Genomic DNA, 24,733 nt, shown 5'->3' with positions numbered 1-24,733 from the left:
GAGAGGCCTGAAATTAAGCATATGTATCCCAAGGATTAATTTTCTTCCAAGAACCCATATGAAATCCATATGAGAAATTCACATTTCACCTATTAATTTCTCCTTGTGATATGATGCCCTGACTGAGTTTTATTACAGAGTTATACCTTCATTAACAGTGATGGGGGTGATGGCCAAACCACTTAGAAGGTAGGAGGAAGTCTTAATTTATTTCGCCCCACATAGAGAAAGAAGTGTAACAGAGGCAAATATTTGGTAGTACCCACTCAAGCCCCTGGGTTCAAGAAAGCTTCAGTAAACCTCGAGTATCTGAATTCTCTAACAAGATAATCCATCATGCGGAGATGGATGCATCAAGCAATTTTAGCTGGATTTCATATTTTTTATGAAACTACTATTTTTTTTTATTTTTTCTAACTACTTTCTATTTTTTATTTTTATATTTTTTTCTAACTACTTCTCTTTATTTTATTTTTATTTTGAGCTCAAAGAGTAAACTTTAAATGATGAGTGAATTCCTTGGGTAGGTCTGCCCACAGGAGGCAAATGTATTGTTCATACGGACATCAAATACCTGAGACACTGCAATCGTATTTCTTAGTAGAAGTTAATGAATTGCTATGCTGATTGATCAGAGTATGTCCCAAAAAAGGATCCACTCTTGGTATGCTCAAACATTATCCTTCTGAGATAGGAGAGCAGCTGGTCAGGCCCTAGAGATCCTGGGAAGTCTCTTGAGAGAGAGCCTGGGCCTGCAACATTATTTCATATTTTAAATTTCCCACAAGATAATTGAGAATCTTATCTCATTATCTCGGTTGTAGAAGAAATAGAGGAATGACATAAACAAAAAGGACCAATGATCTAAGATGAATGGGGAACGTAAAGAATCATACAGTAAGAAACTGTCTTGAAAGAGACAAAGAACTTAGATCATATCTGTGCATGGCAAGAGGTTGGAAAACAACATAAAAGAAGACTTAGTAAGCAAAAAGTGAGGTGTACCAGTTCCAAAGTGACAAAAATAATTAGGGAAGCTTAGTTTGAGATAAGTGCAAACTATTCAGATTATTCAATAGATTATAAATATAGACTAAGTAGTCACGATTAGTAATGATAAAATAAAATTTCATCTCTTTATGATTCAAAGTTATAATAAATACTCATAGAGTAATCTTAGTTTCAAAGTTCAAAATAATGAGTATCAGTTTTGAGTGATTTTACGGCTACCATTATGCTGAGTACTTCAGTCATATTTTCCATGTAATCCTCAGAAAATCTCCATAAGCTGCTCTAACGTTGTCAACCTCAACTTCCAGGTGAAGTTAGGTTTGGTGTCCAGTTTGCCTCGCTGGAAGTGGTGGGATCAGGATTTAAACCAAAGCCTCAGCTCATAACCATAATTCTCTATCATAGTTATGCATTGGCATATTTAAAGACCTGCCATAAAATGGGAGTGATTTCTTTGGGGATTAGGTTCCAAATGGTAAAGGATGTGAAGAAGGTAAGGCTGAGTGGGAGACAGTGTTTCAATCATCATGTTTATAAAATAATTTAAAATCAGTAATTGTGCAACCCATCTAGAACCCTCTTTAATTAAGACAGCACCACAGGGATACCTGCTACCACGTCATTTTCCTTCTCCAACCCAAGCTACCTTGTTTGTGACTCTAAGAAGAGTTAAGAGCCCCTCAATCTATCTTTACGAATAATTTCACACGTGTAAAAATCAAGGTAGGAGTACAAATTAGACTCATCCACACTTTATGGAATTACCTATATTCTGAAGTACCCCAAAGATGACTTTTGATACTTTTCATCTATAAACTCATGCTATCTGTGAAGATACTACCAGGAGCACATTTTTTTCCTCCTTGATCTGGAGCAACAGCTCCCAAATTTATGTTTCTAAAATTTATGTATTATTCTCTTAATCTTTGACTCTTAATTTCACCAGTTTCTGCTTGCTTCAAGGTCACATCTAAATTATCGTCACGATTTTCACATTTCTATAATACTTTTCCCTTCAACACACCTAAATACCATTTGAAGTTCTGTAAAAATTCAAAAAACAAAAAACAAAAAAACAGAAGCTTCCCTGTCTACTTCCAGAATTTCTAGTAGTTCTTTTCCTGACTAAAAGAATTAAAAGCATTCTAGTATTAAAAGCATTTTTCTCATTGTGTACATTCATGTTTTTCTGTGATAGGCCCAAACTTTCTTGAGTATTAGACATTACCTGCTGATTCCTATTTTTATCCTTGAGGATTTTGTACTCTTTCACTCCCCAACTCCCTTATAATTATTTAGTTAAATCAGTAGTCATTATTATTTTGTAAATATTGTCTGTGGCTAACTCAAATTGTGTTTAGTGCTTTATGCTTAAATTTTTTGTCCATTTCTAGAGCTCATGATTACTTTCCTTTTTTCAATAGTTGATTCCCTATGTATAATTATTAATATATCCCAGATAAATGCCCCAACAAATCTATCAACTGATTAGTTTTGAATATTTAAATATAGACGTCATACTTGTAATTTCAAATGCTCAAACATCTCAGGTTTATTTTTTTCTCTGTTCCAAAGGGATCTGGTTATTCTCTAAGTATACATGACTAAGGCTGAAATGGAACTTCTCAATTCTCTCTTGATTTGGATACTCTGTGGCCTGAGTCTCACATCATCATACTTGTCTATTTTCTCATTTGCTAAAACACACCTCCCAAATGGCAGTGTTCTAGGTCCTTGTAGATCCTTCACATGTGGATGCTATTTTGACCTAAAATTGAATTCTACCCTTATTTTTCCTTAGAATTTAGAAGGACTCTCCATTGTCCTCTAGCCCCCAGAGTTGTTACTGAAAAGTCTAATGCCATTGTGATTCCTGGTTTGTTGCATATGGACTCCCTGTCTCTAACTGTATTTCCCCTTTATGCTTGGTATGTCCTAAAATCTCATATTATGTGCCTTGATATGGGTTATTTTTTCATCCCCTGTACTGTTCATTCAATGGTTCTTTCAAAATGGAAACACACATGCTTCAGCAGCAAGTATACTGAAATTGGAACGATACAGAGAAGATTAGCACGGCCCCTGCACAAGGGTGATATGCAAACTCATGAAGCGTTTCAAAATGGAAACACACACCTTCTGGTCTGTGTTTGTTTAATAAATTCTTCATCTCTCTTTGTTCTCTCTTTCTGGTAATCTAATTAATCCAATGTTAGACATCCTGAATTGATATGCATATTCTTTTGTACTTCTCTGTTTCTACTTCTTTTTCTTTGTTTTGTTCTTTTTGTTGTTTTTTTTTTACCTTCTAGGAAATTCCATTATTTTTTCTACTAATGATCTAATAAATATTTTTAGCTATAATATTTTATTTTGCCAAAGTTCATTCTGATTGTTCTTTTTATAACATTCTGTTCTTTTTTATTTTTAATATCGCAGTAAAAACTAATGAAATCAACTGTCATTCAACCATATGGATAATCTTAAAAATATAATATTAAATGAAAAGAAAACATTCCCAAAGGAATTACATATAGTATGATTGTCTTTAAGACACACACACACACAAACACACTTTTAAAAAAAAGGAAAGAGTAAGGAACACAGCCCTGAGTATAATGATTCACTCAGGGGAAGAGTGCAGCATAGACAGATACAGGTTATTTTCGAGGTCTCACCTCTTATTTCCTGGTTATATTTTAATAATAATATATTATTAAAACTAAAGAAAGTGGGTTTTGAAAAACATTCTGTTTTTAATCCTTGATTAGGTAGTAAAACGTATTGGGTAAGAGGGTGCACCTTTGAACACAGTAGGCTACCTCATTTCAAATCCTGGCTCTACCTTTAGTAGGATGTCTTTGGAAAGTTCCTTGGCCTTTCTATAAAATGGACTTGGCAGTATTGCATACCTCAGAGAGAATACTGTGACCATTATGTTAGACATTATTATAAAATTAGTACAAAGAAGCATCTGGCATGTACTAGACACTGAGAACTAAATACATACATGAAATATGTTCTTTTTCTGAGGTCATTAATTGTCATTAGTTGTTTCCCTTCTGTCCCTTTCTTTATCTTGGTCTCTCTCTGACTTCTTTCTTCTGTCTGCTTTGATCTCTGTCTTTCATCTCTGAGGTGTTCTTTAAACGTCTAGCTACCTTTGGCTGTTGGTACATCACTAAGAGCATGGTATGAAAATCCTTATTGGCTCTGTAAATGGGTGGGCTTATGAGGTGCCTGGGCAGCGAGGAAGTTTTTTCAGCAGAAGACCCCCAAAGGCAGTTTCTGGAGTTCTATTCTCCGAGAGCATTCAGGTTTGGCAGGTAATAATCATTCTGTGTCCTGGAAGGGCTGTGGGGGAGAGGGAGGAGCTTTCCTGCAGTTCTCAAACGCTGCAGCTTTTCGTGGCTCTTTGGTGTATGCTGCCTCACTGTGCTGAAGCATCCTTTTCTGCAGGTCCTGAGACTGACACTTGCTCCAGTCCTCCATTCACTTATGGTCCCAAACTCTAGCTGGCATCTCTCCTCACACCTTTTTACCGAGTGTATTTGTTGGTGTGGATTTTCATCTTTCTGATAAACGTATGGAGATAATATACTACATTTAGGCAAAGTCTAGTTGTGCCAACTCTGTTTCTTCACATCTTTATCACCACTGACTCTCTTCTTTCATTCTGTCCTTTAAAACATTTGCATCTTGGGGCACCTGAGTGGCTCATTCGGTTACGCATCTGACTTGATTTCAAGTCAGGTCATGATATCACAATCCTGAGAGATCCTCTCATTAAGCCCTTCATCGAGCCCCGTGTCAGGCCCTGTGCAGGGCATGGAGTCTGCTTAAGATTCTTTCTCTCCCTCTCCCTTTCTCCCCTCACCCATCTCAAAAGAAAGAAAGAAAGAAAGAAAGAAAGAAAGAAAGAAAGAAAGAAAGAAAGATTTGAATCTCTTTATCTTATTTGCCACGATCCTGATTATATGGAACATACATCTAATTACAAAAAACCAGTCCCTGTCACTACTACTCCTACCTTACGAATTCTAAGGTATACATAGGACATGGCTACTGGTATGACATGGTAGGAAGAAGCCAGGCCACAAACAGGAAGCTTTTCCATGTCAAGTCCACTCTCACATTTAAGTATTTGTGCTCTCTAGACATTTTCAGATTCTTTTCATAAGCGCAGACATACAGTATCTTATGAAATAGTTTGCCTTTTAATTCTTTATAGACAGTATAAAACAATAATAAAAAAACTTACATTTCATTAAAAAAATCTTCAAAGTAATTTTTAAACTAAGACTATAATTCAGTATCACCTGAATCATATCTCATTAGGCCGAAAGGAAATTCCGACCAAAAACTGACCAAACAAATTGAACTAACTTTGCACAAAAGTGTTTTCTAATGAACTTTTATCTGAACACTGTACACATCACATGTGCTGTTAAAATCCCCTGCTTAATTCGTACTTCTTTCCCCAGAAGTACAAGAGGAAGGTAGACTGTGTGCTGATCAATAGACCATGATTTCCTGTCTTCACCTACTGAAGAAAAATGCAATTAATAAAATATTGCTGAAGAGATATATATGAGTTCCTTTCCTCAGAAAACCTATTTTTAAACTGGAAGAACGAAGTCATTTCTATTTCCTTTCTCTCTTCACTCATCAGAAAAATTTACAGCCAATTCAAGAGGGACCAGACTGTTTTTCAGACCTTACCATTTGAATCTGCACTAAAAGTGTAAAGCTGTAGGAGATAGTAATTGTATACCTTATCTATTTAAATAATTAAAATCCTTTATGTGATCTTCATTCCCTCAACTTTGGCTACAGTAGAACATGAAATACATTAATTGCGTATCAGTTTCATTATGAAAGAAATAAATAGAATGTGATTGCAGTGGATGTTTTTAATGTAAAAATGTTTACACGGCAAAACCAAGTTTCATAGTGTCATATATATACTTATACACACATCACATACATTTGCATATACGTGTATATACGTGTGTATATATACGTGGTATATATGTGTGTGTCAGTGTGTGTGTGTATGTGTGTGTGTGCATGTGTTCATTTGGATGAAATTCCTTCTTTTCTTCTTAATACAAAGGGTAATGGGAGAGCTTGTTAGGAGATCAAGTACATTGTAAATAGATACACATTGCTTTCCATGACCCAGCCCACATAAAGTAAGGTTTCCATGTAAAGTGTGAAGCCGCAGTGAGGCACGGCTCTTCAGAAACCCCCCTGTATTCTAATTTTAAAGCCTCTGAATTTGTCATTTCTAGGAAAGGAAAGATCAGGTGATCATTTACAGGATTTTACAAGTATGTTACCCACAGCTCAATTCTATTTTCCTTTCAATCAAGAAAATTTTCCACAACTTTTAGGCTATACTTTTGAGAAATGAAAGAAAAGTCTGGTTTCCTTGTCGATCAGTAGTATTTGGTGAGCTAAAGAGCCAAGTTAATATCTGTGCCCAGTAGCCAGAGAAAACTGACAGATGAACTGGAAACTAATATCTGGTTGGAGAGAAAATTGGATTCCCTGTTTATTTTCAATGGCACAGAATTCCAACCACCCAAAGTGGTCCCTACAGTAAACATTCTGGTGACTAGTCCTCTGTTGAGCAAGCCTGCCTTGGGGTCTGATTTTCCTCATACCACCCATCCTTGGGGGCCCTGTGGTGTGATGAGAACATATGCCATTTAAGTTTTTTTAGTGTTTATTTTTAAGAGAGAGAGAGAAACAGAGTGTGAACAGGCGAGGGGTAGAGGGAGACACAAAATCTGTAGCAGTTTCCATACATGCTTGGAGCTGTCAGCAGAGGGCCTGATGTGGGGCTTGAACTCACAAACTGCGAGATTTTGACCTGAGCCAAAGTCGGACACTTAATCGACTGAGCCACTCAGGTGTCCTGAGAACATGTGCCCTTTAGAGGACTGATGTAGGTCTGAACTCAGACAAGCTATATAAACTTGGCCAAACCTCTGATCTCTCAAAGTTTCAATTTCTTCACTGGTAAAAGGGTAAAATAATATTTACTCTTAAGAGTATTCATGTATGCATATAAATATGTATACAATTCCCGACACAAATAAGGTCTTAACAAAGGCTAGTTTCATTCTTTCTCCTTCAAGTACAAAGGTGGAAAAGCATGAGATTCTTAGGGATTCAAGCCCCACCCTCATTCTGATGTGGTCACAGTGTGTCCCAACTTCCTGGTAACATGTTCAACCTCTGATTTCCAAAGCCCGCGCATGATGTCCTCTCATTGTCACGTGTTATAATGATATTTGAGTATGCTGTTTATCCCCTGCCAACAACCAGGGGAAATTTCTACAGGGGAACTCACTTCTACTTTCACTTAGATTGGGGAATGAACATTTAACTGTGGATTTGCAAATGCACTTAAAACAAATTCCATACTCTTTACCATGACCAGAACATGGGGGTGTTACCCTGAACATCTATGGCCTTTGCCTATCTATGCCACTCTCCTCTTTTCTCTGACCTGGCCATGTTTGTCTTCTCTCTGTGTTTGGACACCATTGAATTTGTTTGTTTGGTGGGTTGGTTGGTTACTTCAAAGGCAGAGGCTGGCACAGAGAGAAGCATAGGAAGTGTTTGTTGGATGAATGAACAAACTAAACTCTACAGGTTTGCACAGGTTAGGGGCCACCTCCTTGGATTGACAAGTATCAGGATCAAAATCTCAGAATTCATACCCCTAAAAGGACTATGGCAGGCAGAATAATTGTTTAATTAGACATTATGAGAAAAACATCTTGCAAAAAATTTTGAAATATACAGACTATAAACCACTTTATAAAATACTTTCTCCTTTATGGAGAAACACATGAGATAGATATATCAACATACCTCCTAATGATGATAATGATCTATTGTTGATTTATATAACATTCTTTCCTAAAGTTTGAGCACCTTTTAACATAAATTATCTTACCTAAACAGCTTTCCTATGAAGTACTTATCCTGTTTTTATGCATATGGGAAACTGATTATTTGAATTTCCTCTTCTATCAACTCAGCCTCTGATTCCAGAACTTCTAATTCTGAGTTGATGAGCTTTCCTAAAAAACATTCATTGAAATGAAATATCTCCTTACAAGCTGTTGAAAGAAATTATATTGGTCCCATCTCCACTAAAATCTTGGCCCTCGAATTCTCTGAATATTACAGCTTGACTTATCCACTCATCCTGTGGAGATGCTTCTTTCAAAAACTAACACTTCTCCTTTGAAAGAGAAAAGAAACTTTCTTTACATGATAAATATTTACAGGAAAAATGTGGATGTTGTTTCTAGTCCTTAGTGCAATCAGTATGTCATATGGTTCGTGCAAAGCCAACTTCTTTCTATCAACCAGCAAAGGTCCTATCCGCTTCTGAAGATCAGTAGGTAAACAGAAACTACACAGTACCACCTCAAGAAGGTACCAGTTGGGAAACTGTAGACATCTGTCGCTGGTCTTTAAGTCATTGCGGCTTTGGCCACCATCTTGGAAAACCTTAATATACTTTAAGGCCTTTCCTGTGACTGACTCTTGCACTGGTGAGGAGAACTTGGTATAATCCCTCTACCTATTAGGTAGACAGAAAGAAGACTGAGTGGGATTTGAATCCCTCACAGACATAAGATGTTGTTTTTGTTATTCTCTTACCATTCTTATATTCTAAGATGTTGAGGACAGCCCCTCCTATTTATTTGTTTAAAAAGTATTTATTGAATGACTACCGTGGGCTTGGCATTCTGCCAGATGGGAAGGCCTGGGCACTGCTTTATAAGAATTTACAGTTTAGTGGGACTACAGGCAGACCAAGAGACAATGAGAATCCAATGTAGCACATTCTGTATGTGTGCAAGTTGCAATGTGTGGAGAAAAAAATTGAGAAAAAAATATTGCTAATTTGTGTGGAGAAGTAGGGAAAAAATTCACCAAGAAAGCAATGCTTGAGGTAATAGTGAGCCAAATAGGAATTTTCTGGGCAGACAAGAAAAAAGAAACATTCTAGCAACAATAAGAGTATATGATAGGATCAGAGGCATGAGAGTGTTTATCCTGGAGTGGACGTAAGGAGTAATTTCTTACAGCCAGTGTGTATGGTAAACAAAGAGAAAGAGAGATGATGGGGCTGGCAGATGGTTTAAAGCCAGACCATGAATTGTTTGGAGGACATGTGTTATGGGTTGAATTGTATCTTCCCCCAAAAAGCTATGTTGTAATCTACACCCCCAGTACCTCAAAATGTGACCTTATTTGGAAATGGGGTTGCTGCAGATATAGCTGGTTAATCTGAAAACTGGAATAGGGTAAGCTCTTAGTCCAATATGGCCAGTGTCCTTAAAAGAAGAAGGAGATGTGGACACACACATGCACAGAGCAAAGACTAAGTAGAAACACACATACACAGAGGATGGCCATGTGAAAATGAAGGCAGAAATTGGAGTTATTCTGCCACAAGCCAGGGAACACCTGGGGTACGAGAGGCTAGAAGAGTCAAGGAAGAATTCTCCTTTTCTTCTTCTTTATGCTTAAGTTTACTTATTTATTTTGAAACAGAGAGAGAGAAAGTGGGAGAGGGGCAGAGAGAGAGGAGGAGAGAGAGAGAATCCCAAGCAGGCTCTGGTTCTGTCAGTGCAAAGACCCACGTAGGACTCAATCTCACAAACTGTGAGATCATGACCTGAGTTGAAATCAGGAGTTGGATGCTTAACCCGCTGAGTCCCCCAGATGCCCCAGAAGAATCCTTTTCTAAAAGCTTCAGAGACAGCATGGCTGTGTCAACACCTTGATTTGTGGCTTCTAACCTCCAGAACGGTGAGACAGTAAAATATCTATGTTTTAAGCCACCCAGTTGGTGCTGCTTTATTATGGCAGCCTTGGAAACTAATGTGCCATACTAAAGAGTATAGATTTTAATATAATGAGAGGATACATTTGTATGGGGTGGGAATTACTGAAGAACTATTGCCGAATCAAGAGAGTGACCCAACCAGATGTGTGTTAGATAGAAAGCTCTGGCTGAAATGTGGAGCGTAGACTGGAGAAGAGGAATGGAGAAAACCTGCAAAATTTCCAAAGCTTCTTGACCACTATACTTAGGATCGCCTCATCTATGAAACAAACAAAAAGGATGGAGAAAAGGTCACTCTTCTTCTCTTAGTTTGGTTCAAAATGTTACAGCGAAGCTCTCCTCTCTGTATGTTACCTGGATAAGGAAGTGGCACACTTTGAAATTCATCCTGCCGGACTACCTTGTTTAGTGATGGGAAGGTCACAATGAAAAATGATAGTAGTACTAATATGATGATACAGACACTTTAAGTGATTTTGATATTGATATTTTGATATTGATAAAAAATATAATTCAGTTGAAAATCTCATAACCATGAAATGAATAAAATTAATTTTCCAGTAGCAAGCCATTTGAGTTCCCAGAATGGTTTTCTTTGATCTTTATCTTAATTGGACAAACTGATTTATATCCATATTTTGAAATGTCCATTCCTATGCAAGTAAAAACTTGTGAAGAAACATACACTAAGAACAATACTAGGGATGCTGGAGTACACCTGTTGTTTCTGTTAAGTGTATTTCCTAGAAATATTATGAATTGCAGTGATAATTGGCAAATTTGATACAAATGACTTTTCAATTGGAGTAGGTGGCATTCAAACCTCTGACACTTCTAAGGCTATATACCCTTTAGCTATTTCTAATCTTAAATGGTTTAAATAGATCTTATTATAAATACAGAAGGTTTGAGTATGTTTTCAGTATTTCAAGCAATGTAAATGCACACACACACACACACACACACACACACACGCACACACACACACACTTTACAAGTGATACATCTTTACCAAAGGGATAGAATTCACTAGACAGCAAGAAGACACTATTAAGGCATTCTGACTCACATTCTGCCATTTCATCATAATCTCCTGAGACACATCATGTTGTACTTGCATATATGAGTAAATAATTTGATGAATATAAAACATGTCTCAATAACTTTCATGTACTGAATATGATAATTGGTGTCACAGAAATATTAATTTTGGGGTGCATGGCTGGCTTAGTTGGTATAGCATGTGACTCTTGATCTTGGGGTTGTTGAGTTCAAGCCCCACATTGGGTGTGGAGCTTACTTAAAAATATATATATTAATTTTATAGCATAACCAAACATGTAAAGTACATATGTTTCTGATTGTATTATATTGAAGGAGCAATTTAACATGACTTCCCTTTGTTTTAAACACGAAGTACCTAGTATGATAAATTTAAAAATCACGAGATTGTTAAATTAAGACTCTTCCTAAATAAACATAGAACACTTGTGTATGCAACTTAGTATTTGGATATCTTGAACACTGACATATAAAATTATAATATTCCCTTGGGAAAGTTAAGGCTCAGAAAGATGAAGAGCCTTAAGTTAAGGAAACAGAGATAGCTAATGGCAGCAGTGATCTAGAGCCTGAGTCTTTTCACTTGTGGGACAAATATAGTGCTGTGCCGTTGCCACATGACTTCTTCTTCAGTGGTAAGCTGTGGGTACACAAACAACAGGGGGTTCTGTACCTAGTGATTCCTACAAAATGACTTTTTAGAGAAGTTGGAAGCCTTAATCGGTATTGCGCGATAGTTTCTTATTCTGTAAAACACATTTTCTCCAAGGAAAAACAGATCTAGAATAGCTGCGAGGGGCTGCGGATAAAAGTGGTATCCTCTCTGTAATTAATATTTGTGGCAGTACCAGTAGTGGTTGAAATACCTAAATAGGGAAAGGCTGAGCAAGTGATACAGGCACAGTTAAGAATGGAAGTGAAAGTAAACAAAAAATACCCTGTATCTATACGGGGTGGTCACGTTAGATACATTTACCCACAGGTATTCATTCATTTCTTTCATTCCTTTCTCCAAATACATTTTTTAGTGCTTACTATGTACCTAGCACTAGAGAATATCTCCATTAAAGAAAAAAATGTTTCATTTGCATACGTTACCTGGACTTCAGGAGGAAGAAAATTACTCTTTCTGAACCCATGCATTTGCTTTTAAATCAGATAATATAAAAAGAATTTAGATGCCTCTAAAACACTGGCTTGAAAGAAGAGTTATATGTATATATAGACAGAGAAATATTGTTTATAAGTTAAAAAGCCACAATGCCCCATACTCACATATTCAGTCTAATTTGTTATTAAAGTACAGAAGAGACAAGAAGAGTGACGTCTTGGAAGAATAAAATGAGCAAATATTTACTGATACCCAGCTATAGGCCACTGTATCTCATTTAATCTTCACAACTGTTAAGATTATATTATATTATATTATATTTATTATATTATATTAATTATATTATATTATAAACTATTATTATCTCTTCACTTATAAACAGGAACCTGAGGCACAAAACAGCTAACTCACCTAAAGTCAAAAGGCTAACAAGGAGTAGAGATTTGAACGCAGGCATGTCTGACTCCACTGTACTACAGAGCCAAACACTTTATGCAAAATAAAACTCGAAGCAAATTAAGGGAGAAGATTGCCTGCAAAAAGCAACACCTCTCATTTCTTTGGTAATTAGGTGTGCATATAAAACTTGGTTTTATAACTAGAGAATGGGCCACCCCCTCACCTTTGTCCTCTGTCCCTTCTTCTGGTCTATTTCCTTTCCCTACTTTCTATTTTGCTCTTCTTTTCTTGGGCCTTGCTACACTACCCCTTCCTCCTAAAACCCCAGTGGAGTATTTTTCGGGATCAGTTACAGAAGGAAATTGAAGGCAGCTCACGGTAAGCTCAAAATTGAGCCAGGAGAAATTGAAGAAGCACAAACTCACCATTTGGCACGCAGGCTTCCAAGGGATTTAAATGCAACTGGAGACATTACTGAAATTGAGCAGAAGCGAGGGGAGAAAAACAGAAGGGATGCACCACGAGGCATGGAAAGCTAACAAGAAAACACATTTTACTCTATGAGTGTCCTACAGAAGTCTTCAAAGAGGTATTCAAAGTATCCCCAACTATTGACCCTCTATTGACCATATTGACATTTACACCAGCAGCCATACTGAGAAATTTAGAGACAGTATTAAAGTTCAAAAGCAAGTAAAGAGCTCAACAAACTGTCTCATTTACCCCTAAATTTATAATTTCCACACTGGTGTTGAGATGCAGCTTTCTAAAATATGCGTTTGTTCCATTTTAACATTGGTTCTTGGGGCTTGGGGTAACCATCTATATGCCGGGCAGAGAGCTAAATAAGCACCTTCACATAAAATATCTCTTACCATTTTAGCAATAAGTCTGGGAGAAGGGCTATATTTTGCCCACCATGCAGAAGAAGCAACCGGGGATCAGACAGTAATGTGACTGTGTATGCCATGGATTCCAAATTTAACCTCAGGATTCCTTCCATTAATGTCTAATGCCTTCCCCTTATCCCATGCTAGAAAACTTCTAAGTACAAGGCTAGCCACACTAAAAATGCAAAAATTTTCTATGGATACTAGGGGTTTAATAAATACTGATGATTGGCTGATGTGTTTAATTTCAAAAGGCAAGCCATTGTAGCATGTCTCCCTGTCAGTGGGGTGGGAAGTGAGGCATATGTCTAGACAATGGAAAGAACGGAGACATACCATAATTTATTCACTTCCAATTACATATGCGCAGACTGACTTTTTAATTAGTCTTATTTTTGTTACTGATAAAGATATAACTTAGCTGTTCTAATAATTTTCCCAGATACAAAGGTCAGACTATTGCTTTGGTTGACAACTCGTTGGCAGCAACCACATTTGCACTGCGGTTCCTTTGGTTGACTTTAAATTCAATTGTATTTTAGTCAAAGGAGACTTTTCTCCACTTTCATCAGAACTGAATTAATGCACAATAAATACGGCCATCAAATTTACTAATTGTGGTGAATATGGATATTCAGGGGGTGCAGACTGTCAGGAAAAGCACATTACAGAAGCTAAGTACTCAGTTTCAAAAAGCCTTTTAACATAAATATTTCAAAATCATCAGTTTTGTTACCATTTAACACCAATGATTCTCATTTCCCACAACCTATTCTGACATTTAAAGGAACATTATAAAAAAAGAAAAACCCTATTGAATCATATACGACTACCATCATATAATGCCACTTACAATTTACGGGTTTGGAATAAAGATAAAGACAGAAGAAGGTTGGCCATGGTGAATCAAAGACAACTTTTTTCACATGTTTCTTTTTGAGTTATGTTAATGTTATTTGATGTAAAGAAACACATAATCACATATACATACACACACTGCCTCGATATCCCTTCCAAACCCATCAGCTTGGTTCAAACATTTTAGGGCTTGGGGATTAAGACCAAATGAGATTGGAAATACTTACTAAAGTAAGTGGGTTGCATAATAATATTGGGCATTTTCTTTAATCCTCTGACAGGAGATGACTTTTGCTCCTCAGTGATTGGGTAGAATTTTGTGTTAGGGGCCTTAGGTCATACAGAAGTGTTGGGAGAGAGTTCCATGACTACTAGAACCATAGGAAGGCAACTCACTAAAACATCCATACGAAGGAGGAGTTGGCAGAAAAGAGGATTGAGAAAGGCTACATAGAAAAGAGGCACCCCATAAATTGAAGAAAGTCACAAAAATGACTTGGCCAAATGGTTTTTAATCCAACTTGGATGTTAAGCTCAAAAGAACAGAGCAATGATCCAATTAAGAAAATCAGATTCTACTTACAAAGTTACTAAGGAAAATTATGATTATGTCATAATCAAAGAGTTATTTATATTCAAAAGCATTTTGTAAAATCTGGAAGATGTATGGTAAGTGGTCTGGCAGTTTGTTATATCCTTTATCTGGGGACTTTTCTGCTCTGTGATTTATCAAAAGCCCCAAACACTCTCTGACGGGTTTTAACCAAGTCAGTTTGGAAAGCACAAAACTACTTCTGGGGATTTATCAGGTGTACCCATTAGAGGCTCTGTATACTTTCATGCAGGGTGATCATAAGGGCTTTGAGTACTGAGAGTTCCCAAGGGCTGCCTGGTGCATTATTTTCCTGTGTTCTGAGCATGAGGTCCACAAGATGATATGACTATCTTATAGGAATGGGATTCAGAAGACTTTGACTGAATGTTCAGCTTGGCCTTGGAACAGAACTTGGGTAGAAGTTCCTTAATCCACAGAGCCCTATTGACTCTTTCAGAAAATTGAATTATCTACTTATATAAATGCATATATATATTTTTTCAAAAATACTTTCTGGAGAAGTGAAGATTAAATTGGAAAATCAGGGAATCATGAATTGTTTTCTTCTACTCAGAGGTGATTCTCAAACTTTGGTGAGCATAACAGTATCGCCTGTGGAGCTTATTAAAGAATGTCCATCCTAGATATTCTAATTCAGTAAGTCTGGCATAGGTAGACGTTAGTAACGAATGCCTTAGGTGATTCTGATGGCTTTGGTTCATGGAACCACACATTCAGAAACACAGTTTTAGAACACAGTATTCTAGCAAAACTGTGAAATAGATATTTTATTTGGAATCATCAGATGTGCTGCAATTCTTTCTTCCAATGTCATTTCTCTCCTTCAAACCTTCAGGTTTCCAAGAGTTTCTGATTCTCATCTAGAATGAGCTCTCTAAGTCCCTCTCAAAAGTGAAACTATATCAACCTTTCAGATCCAAGCAGCACTGAGTTCTAGTAAGTGTGCAATGACAAGATACTCAAGTTAGAACGCTACACTTTGCCTAATTATTTAAAATTGGGTAATAGGTTTTCACCATTTTAACTTTTAAAATGTAAGGCTCTAAGTTTAGGAATATTTTCATGGGAATTAAGTCCTATCCCCAAGATAATGGCTTAATGTAATCTTCAACTGCTATTCATTCCTTCACAAAGTTGATTCATAAATATTTATCCCTGAAAGATCCCTTACTGGTTACCTAGTCTTATCCATTTATTTTACAGCTAAGGAAATTATAACCTATATTATCTGGCTTGTCCTCCAACTCAGAATCTTTGTTCTTCGCAAACGAAGAAGTTTCCCACCTAAGAGAAACCTAATTGAGAACTAAGTCTACACTTAGAAAAATTTCCCCACTGAGTCACAGTTTGCAAGCCAGCGTCGAAAAAGGAACCCAGGGCCTTAAATTATAGTAACAATTTCTTCATATAAATAGGATGCAGGATATTTAGGTTAACTTCCTTCAGAGTATTTAATTCGTGGAATGAAAAGGCAAGATCATTGATTCATCTCACAAAGAAATACACTACTCCAACAAAACGAAATTACTCAGAACTCTTTTGACTTCAAGTACTGAAAATGTAGCATTAAAAAGCATTAACGTTACTTTTTGTGAAAAGAGACTATCTGCCACATCCCATAGTAAAATCTGAATGCCTTTTGGGTAATTGCTGCTTTGAGTATGCCCCCATTTTCCTTCCACATGTACAGAAAACTTAGAGCTGATGATATTTTTAATCTTAATCCTCATCTGCTGTTATTATAGATTATTTCTGCACTTTTCAAACTGTGTCCTGTTAACCCAGGGCCACACAGCTAGCAAAACTCCCTGGAACTCATGCCTCTAATTCTCTTCTTCAATCCTGTAAAGCTTTGAAAGATATTGATTCTGCAAATGTAAAAAAATTAACTTATCAAAAAATAGCACGCATAAAATGGGAACAGGCCAAAGAAACCCTAAGAATATTGTTTTAACTGGAAGTTGTACCATTAACTGCTACAACTTACTGTATTCCTGTTATGGCTTTTTGCGATATATTTATCATTGTGTGGGAGCAGTTTGATCTACTCCATACAGAGAGCAGTAGGAGCTCTCAGGGGCTTCAAAATATGATGGCTCTCACCACAAACAACTAATCTAAATTTCTTGCAGGTGGCAGGTCTAACTTTTTTTTTTCTAAAAGGAAATAACCCTTCTCTAAAAGTCAAATTTGTTTTTAAAGCTGCGGTGTCTTTAACCACTTCTTTTTCCAGTTTTTCAGGTGACACCTTGTCATGACTTACGGTGGGTTGCATCAATCATTCTGGGTTCTTACAGAAAATATTTTGTGGTGGTGACTATCACATGCAAGAAACTAAGTGCCCTTTGTGGGTGACTGCGCAGGTACCTCTGATTTCTTGCCAAATCATTCAGAATGCCGCAAATCCATTAAATCTCTCCACAGGGAGGAAAAAATTCCCGCATCCTAGAGAGAGAATTTATGAGTTCCTTTCAATCACCACAAATGAAAGCCACCCTTAATATTCATTAGAGATTTTATGGTGGCAATATGCATTATCTATTCGCATGCCCCTCTGAAAGGCCAATTTCCCTTGAAACCTTGCATGGCTCCAAGCCACTCTTTGTGGAAACAATGGCCTATGTCCAAGTGGAATCGGGGAAGCAAATGGATGACATTTCCTTATCCGTTGGTAATGATTCCATTAAGTCACTGTGGTGGCTCTGAGCTTCTAAGTTTTAAAAATTAAAGCACAGATTTGGAATGTGCAGTCATGTCACCGTGTCACTTCTCTGCTGTCATCTGTGACCATATGTCCTAAAATGAATGGGGCTTTTCGGTTTGCATCACAAAAAATGACTTTCAAAACCGATGTTTCTTTCCTCTGGAGAAAGGTGTGCACTAGGAACGCAAGTCTACAAGCCTGAGAGCTTTTCATTAATCTCTTCTTCTTTCTACCACCAGAGTTCAAGCCACCGTCATCTTGCGTCAATTTTTCCCTTCAATCGAGGTCTCGTCACTATGGAGAGTGATCTTTTAAAAATATAAACTTAAGCCCATATCTCACACCTTCAACAGCTAAGGAACAAACAAACAACAAAAACAGACCCTAAGCCATTGGTTTAAAACACTTCTTGTGTAGCTTCCCAATGCTTTTAGGGGACAGACAACAAAACTTAGGATAACCTCTCAAACCATAAGTGACTCGTTCCTCAAACTTACCTTGTGCCACATCTCCTCGCTCTCTCCCAGCTGTTCTGACCATTATCTCATTCTCCCTAGCTTTGACTAACTAACCTCCACTGTTTTCATCAGGTTTGAGTTCAGTCATCATTATCCCTGTAAGTTTTTCCTGACTCCTTGACTAGATCCAATCTGCTTCTTGTAGGCCTCCACAGAACCACAGAGCTCTCCTAGCTCTCATCAAAGGTTTCATTTCATCCTTATTTGTGTGATTATATCTTTGTTTGTCTCTTCTTGGACTGTGAGGTTCATAGTGCCTGTTTCTGCCCAACAGTTCATCCTCCCTAATGTAAATATTCCGAAACAATGTCAATATTCCAAAAACAAATTTGTTCAGTGAATGAGTAAATGACTTCTTGAACTTCATCCATTTTCTGCCCTGGCTGAAAATCCCTTTTTACGAATGAGATGTGGGCTTCAGTTTGGGTTGGGTTTAAGATGAGCTGCAATAAGGCCATATTTCTAATACAATTATTTATCAGCATAGTTATATTTAATAGCTAGGAACCATGAGACCTTACACTGATCACAAAGATCTTGCACTGAATGTTCATATGGGTTTTTAGAGTGAATTCAACCAGTTGCTTTACAACTTCCTAGGAAGGAGAGAGAGCATCAATTTCTTGCCTTCATTTTTCATTCTCTTCTTTAAAAAAGGTGAGTTATGCCTGAGAGTTATAGTCTGGCTGTGAAATAAATATAGTAAAATGCATATGTGATATGGCTATGATAAATACAGGAAAGGAGCCTTGAAAGGCTAAAATAATTTTACATAAGTAACATGCTGCTAATACAGTGATAATTTGAGGAGTCCAGAAAGGGCAGTGGTCAGCCCAGCACATACACCCCCAGCCCCACCTTCTTTTTGTCTGCATGCTTCAGAGAATCACAGGCATGAAGTCACTAGAGGAGCCCCAGGAAGCTAAAAGCAGAGCCTCACCCTACACATACTGTGTATATCTGAACTAGGCAGTTCTGGCTTTCTTATCCCCAGGGAGAAAATCGGGCAAACTGTGTAAAAAAAAATCTTAAAAATCAGTGAAAACTAGTAATGTACATTTAATACAACATTATCTCATAGGATATGATGTTGCAGGGAATTATTGATGGTGAGATGCTAATGCAAAGTACATGTCTTAGTCATCTTTGTGGCCCCACAACCCAGCACAATACCAGATGTCTTAGACGTTATGTTGTGTTCATTGAGTGAAGGATAATTATAAATGCAGAATTGTAAATTATAATTAAATAGTAATAATTTCCACTAAAAATAGCAGCCTTTCTTCATTAAGTTCCAACTGGGTATCAGGTACAGTTAAACACTTTATGGGCAATTCACAAAGAAATCTTCGTTATGTCTATTTAATAGATAAGAAACTGAAACTCAGAGAAATCAACTGGCTTAGTCACACAGTAGGCAGTGAGGCTACAATTTGAAGACCAAGCTTATTTGGCACCAACATTCATGGAATTTCTACCCTGTATCCTTCCCCTTTACAGGCATATTTATTTCCCTTTCTGCTGAAAAATAAAAACTACTTAAAGACAACTTAGTTGTAGGAAAAGTCTGGCCTGAGACTTAGGAGGCTGATGTTTAGTATCTGCCATAATCTGCTGTGGAACCTCAGGTAATTCACTTAATCTTTCTTGTGCCTCAATGTCTCCATGTGTAAAATGGCAATAAAGTTTTGCCTAATTCATAGAGCGAGTATAAGATAAAATATGGGAAAAGTTATATTGTACCTTGAAGGCTGAGACTCTATTTATTAAGCTATTAAGCCCCTACCTTGAATTGACACTTTCACATGGATCATTTCATTTTTATACTGCAAGGTAGGAACTAATGTCTTCATTTTTACAAATGACACAGGTAAGTTGCTAGCCTGGTCTCAAATGCTACAAAGCCATGATCTTTGCAGTAAACTTTTGATTCTTATAGATTTGAGCTTAAAATCCAGCTCTGCCACCTACTATTACATTGCACAAATTATTTAACCTCTTTGAGCTTCAGATTTTTATCATAAACATGGGGGTAATAACACCACCTTACTGAATCATGACACCAAGATAGCCTGTATAAAAGCTCCTGAAACACGTTCAAGTGCTAAGTCAACGGAAGCCATGATCATCATTATACTGACATGTCTGAAGGTCAGAACAAGATCTCAGGGCACACAGTACTCAAGGTGGCACTTAGTGCGTGTGTGTGCGTGTATGTGGTGGGTGATGGTGACAAAAGAGGATGTCTCACTCCAACCCGGCACTCTTTAACCCGCATAGCCCCTGCTTTTTTCCTCCCCTCTACAATCTTACTTAATCACCCACCCATTTTTCAAAGCAGAATTCAGTCCTGTGAAATTATATTCAAAAGGATATTTAGAAGCTGTTCTTTGTGAGTGACAGAAGCCTTCTTGGCTTCTGAGAATGGAAATGTAGACATTTTGGTCCATGAAGAAGATTTCATGGCTATATCCCAAGGGAAGTCAATATTCATATACACAGTTGCTGGTTCAGAACATGAGGGAGAAAGGAAGTAACAGGGACAGAGGAAGTGCAGTTGGTCAGGAAAAATAAAAAACCATAAACCAAAACCCAAACCTAAAATAGCTTATGTAAAAGAAAAAAAAATGGTAGAAATAAGGTCAATAATGGTCATCTGAAGAGTGAGAAAAGAGCTGCTTTTAAAAAGCTGAGAGAGGGGCACCTGGGTGGCTCAGTCTGTTAAGTGTCCTACTCTTGGTTTTGGCTCAGGTCATGATCTCACAGTTCATGAGTTCAAGCCCCACATTGGACTCTGCTGACTTTCAGAACCTGCTTGGGATCCTCTCTCTCCCCCTCTCTCTGCCCCTCCCTTGCTCTCTCTCTCTCTCTCTCTCTCTTTAAAAATAAATAAGTACTTAAAAACTGAGAACAAACTGAGGGTTGATGGGGGGTGGGAAGGAGGGGAGGGTGGGTGATGGGTATTGAGGAGGGCACCTTTTGGGATGAGCACTGGGTGTTGTATGGAAACCAATTTGACAATAAATTTCATATATTGGAAAAAATAAATAAAAATAAATAAATAAAGTAAAAAAAAATTAAACACCTGAGAGAAAATCTACTCACTAATCTTTCTGTATATAGAATTCATCATCCTCGGTGTGTCCTCATAGTCCTAAACATTGAACATAAAATTAAATAAGACCTTAAAAATAATTGTTAGTCCTCCCTCATTCTAAAGATGAGGGATTAAGCAAAGATGGAGATTAAGCAATCTGACTCACAGTGATTCTATTGACAGAGTTGAACTCACACGTGACTCTCCTGGCTTCAACCTGTGCTCCTTTGATGTGTAACATGGCCTCCAACACACCATGCTACACACTCAGAGTATGACTTTGGTCTTTAGCTTGCTTAGCAAAAGTTTGAGTTAAGTACTTCTTTCTCTTCCACAAAAGAAAATCTACCAACATTTAGAGTGCTTTCCAAGGCTCATTATATTATATACAATGTTCTAATAGTCAGGCTTTACTCTCAAAAGTTGATGTCCAGATTTAGTGATTTCTTTGTTCTTTTGAACCATGCAAAATAATCAGGCTCTAATTAAGAATGTTATTTAGGGGCGCCTGGGTGGCTCAGTTGGTTAAGTATCTGACTCTCCATTTTGGCTCAGGTCATGATCTCACAGTTGATGAGATCAAGCCCCCCAGTGGGTTCTGCACTGACAGCATGAAGTCTGCTCGGGATACTCTCTCTCTCTCTCTCTCTCTCTCTCTCTCAGCCCCTCCCTCTCCTCTCTGTTTCAAAATAAATGAGTAAACTTAAAAGAAAAGAAAAGAAGGACATTTAGGTCTCCCGAGGCCAGTGAGCATCATTGGATCCTCTCTTCAGATTGATGTTCTTTGTCCTCCTTCCATTTGAAGATCCAGTGAAACAAATTTCAACTTTCTTGTGGAAACAAAAATGTAGTTATAATTGACCATCGTGGATCCCCTTCCATTATCACAAGAGCCGTTTCAAATGACAAATATTTTATGATGACTTTAAAAAGATTTTCTTGTGAGGAGTACGAATCAACTTTCTCCCTAATTTGATGCATTTGAGTAAACAAGCACACAGTGAAAACAAAAACAAAAACGAAAACCAAGAGAAAAGTGGGGGAAAATCTTAGGGTGATACATGAAGGAGAAGGATTCTTTGCTTCTGTAACAGTTTTAGAACTAGATCACATGTCTCTTATTCTCACTGATACGCATGAGGTTTGTGTAACCGGGAAAAGCCATACACCAACCCAAATAATTAGGCTGGTTTTCATTCTACCTTGTTCTGCCTCAAAAGTCTAACTTAGTGATATCTCTGGTTACCCTGGACTTGTAGAATACTACTTCACACAGAGCAATTACATTTTCTCATTTAATATTTTTTTGTTATCCATAATTTTATTAGAAAAGACATTCAAAAATTTTATACACACTTACAACTTACTTTCCTCAAACTCAGCCTAAAACATTTCCATTAACCTGATACCTTGTACTGTTACAACGTCTCATGATTTGTTTCTTCTATAATCTCTTTTTTTTATTAATGGAAAATTTGTTTACATGTCTCACAAGCTCTTTTCCTGGATTGTTTTACATACAATTACTGCAGTGTGTTTTCCATCCTAGTGTATTTTCACACCAAGGATTGTGTGATTCTGTTCCTTTTTAACTTTTCCTTTTAACCCATAAACTCTCATTATAAATATGAAATAGTAGATTGGCTACCCCACATACACACTTCTAAGCTCATACATTCATAGCCTCACGAGGCACTTAACGAGAATTTGCTAACGAGTGAATGAATCGATGAATGAAGGAAAAAACGAATCAATAAGCTCTTACAGCATCTCCTAGTTTTCACATTCTTCTCTTGGGTAAATGTTAATTCTCCTGCCACCAAACATCATATTGGCTACAGTTAAAAATTTGTCATGTAAAATATTTGTAATTAACTAATTTATTCTTGTTTATTTAGGCTTTTAAAATTATTTTTAGAATCTCAATGCTCAGGTTCATCAATTTCAGTGCAGAGTGTAGTAAATATAGATATCTTTTGGTATTTTGGTATCACATTTTTCTATTTTTCCTTTTGATTTTCTCAGTACAGATTATTTACTTTGCCTTCCCTTTCAAAATTGTCCAAATCTACTCATTGAATCATATCCTCTTTCCATACTACTGTAATTCCAATGTTAGCAGATAAAAGTTAAATGGTTTTTGTTGTCACAGTTGAACACAGGGGAATGAAACTATGAGAAATTATGCATAGATGGTTCATAGCCCGCCTCCCTCTGGGTGGATTCGTGAGCAGTCTTCTTTGCCTGCGTTATTCAGTGGGACCACAGAGACTTTTTGGTAGGAGTCTCACATCACTAACATACAAAGAAAATAATAGAATCTCTGAAATTAATGCTGCCTTTTTTTCCCCTAAACCGTGTGTTTCCTTACTCTCTTTTTACTGGTCGTCTCAATCTTCATTCCTTTTCATATCCATATTTTTTTCTTCAAAGTGTACACCATGGATTCTTACTTATCCATCAACACTTCTAAACTTCCATACTATTCATCAAATAGGTAGAGAAGAAAGGAAGGACTAAATGGGGAAACAGTATAAATAAAGCTAGGAAGATGGAGAAAAATCAGTCTTTGGCAAAAGGGTGGTATCACCTTGTTGATAGCAGAGTATGTGTGTGAAAGAGATTTGTGGGGTTCTAGTTAAGGCAGATTAGGTGAATGAGTTTGCATTTAATCCTGTAGGTGTTGAGAAGATATTTAAAGGTTTGCGAGGGGTGCAGTAACATTAGGTTTGAGCTTTAGAATCGTTAATCAGGTAGTCAAGTAAATTGATCTGGTAGATTAAACTGGTAGTGACGTGTCATTTTGATTGAAGGAAGTAGACTCTGGTCAGAGAGACTGGGAGAGATTGCCAAGGCTGAGAAAAGAGAAATTAGACACGCAAAATAGCGTATACTGGTCACTTTTCTCTCACAGATCAGTTTTCTTGGTCAGTATAAAAACTCTTATACCAACTTAGCAGTGGGTCTGTGGGTCCCAAGATCATTTCCCCTTGTCAATAATTAGAGCATACATTACTTCCCATTTGAACGATTAATTGTAAGACATGTTGTTCCTTTACTTCTCGGCGAGCATCAGCAGACATCCTGTTCCTCTCGCTGAAACAGTTCCATAAAGAAATTTTCCATTATCCACACTTTCTCTTCTGGCACAGTTTTGACAGGTTCTCATAGTACTCCAAGAAGACCTCAGATCTCTACTCTTCTCGTCTTCTTCTTATGTACCTTAAGATGCTTTAAGTAGAACTCTGTTTATTATCTCACCCTGAGAGTCTGTATATAAACTTTACTCGTTTTTTTCTTTGATTTTAATGCAATTCTCACTATTATTTTTCTATCCACACTGCACTTGAATGATCCTGTGCTCTGAGTCTCTGTTCTGTTCCTTCAGGCCTTTACTTTCCTCCTTCCTGAAAGAGCTTTTGTTATTATCACTTTTTAAATATATCATTCTATTTTTATAAAATATTTTGGAATATCAAGGGAGAAATGCATATCTGCTCCCCCTTTTCATGTCAAGATTACTTCCATTTCTTAATATTATAAAAATAATTTATCTCTCTTATAAATCTGAAAAATTATCCCA

General features: G+C 37.1%; 1 protein-coding gene and 1 non-coding gene across 5 annotated transcripts in view; one reads left to right on the top strand and one right to left on the bottom strand.

Moving 5' to 3' along the window:
- Positions 1-24,733, bottom strand: part of SAMSN1 (SAM domain, SH3 domain and nuclear localization signals 1) — a 138,070-nt gene that overhangs the window by 53,797 nt on the left and 59,540 nt on the right. The window lies entirely within an intron of this gene.
- On the top strand, positions 3,036-3,138 carry LOC128777443 (U6 spliceosomal RNA). The gene has a single exon (XR_008422703.1). It is a non-coding gene; the product is annotated as a U6 spliceosomal RNA (small nuclear RNA).

This window comes from Panthera pardus, unplaced genomic scaffold (assembly GCF_024362965.1).
Source record: "Panthera pardus isolate Hobbes unplaced genomic scaffold, ASM2436296v1 HiC_scaffold_16, whole genome shotgun sequence".
In the NCBI taxonomy this organism is placed as follows: Eukaryota; Metazoa; Chordata; class Mammalia; order Carnivora; family Felidae; genus Panthera; species Panthera pardus.
This window is presented reverse-complemented; position numbering and strand designations above follow the sequence as displayed.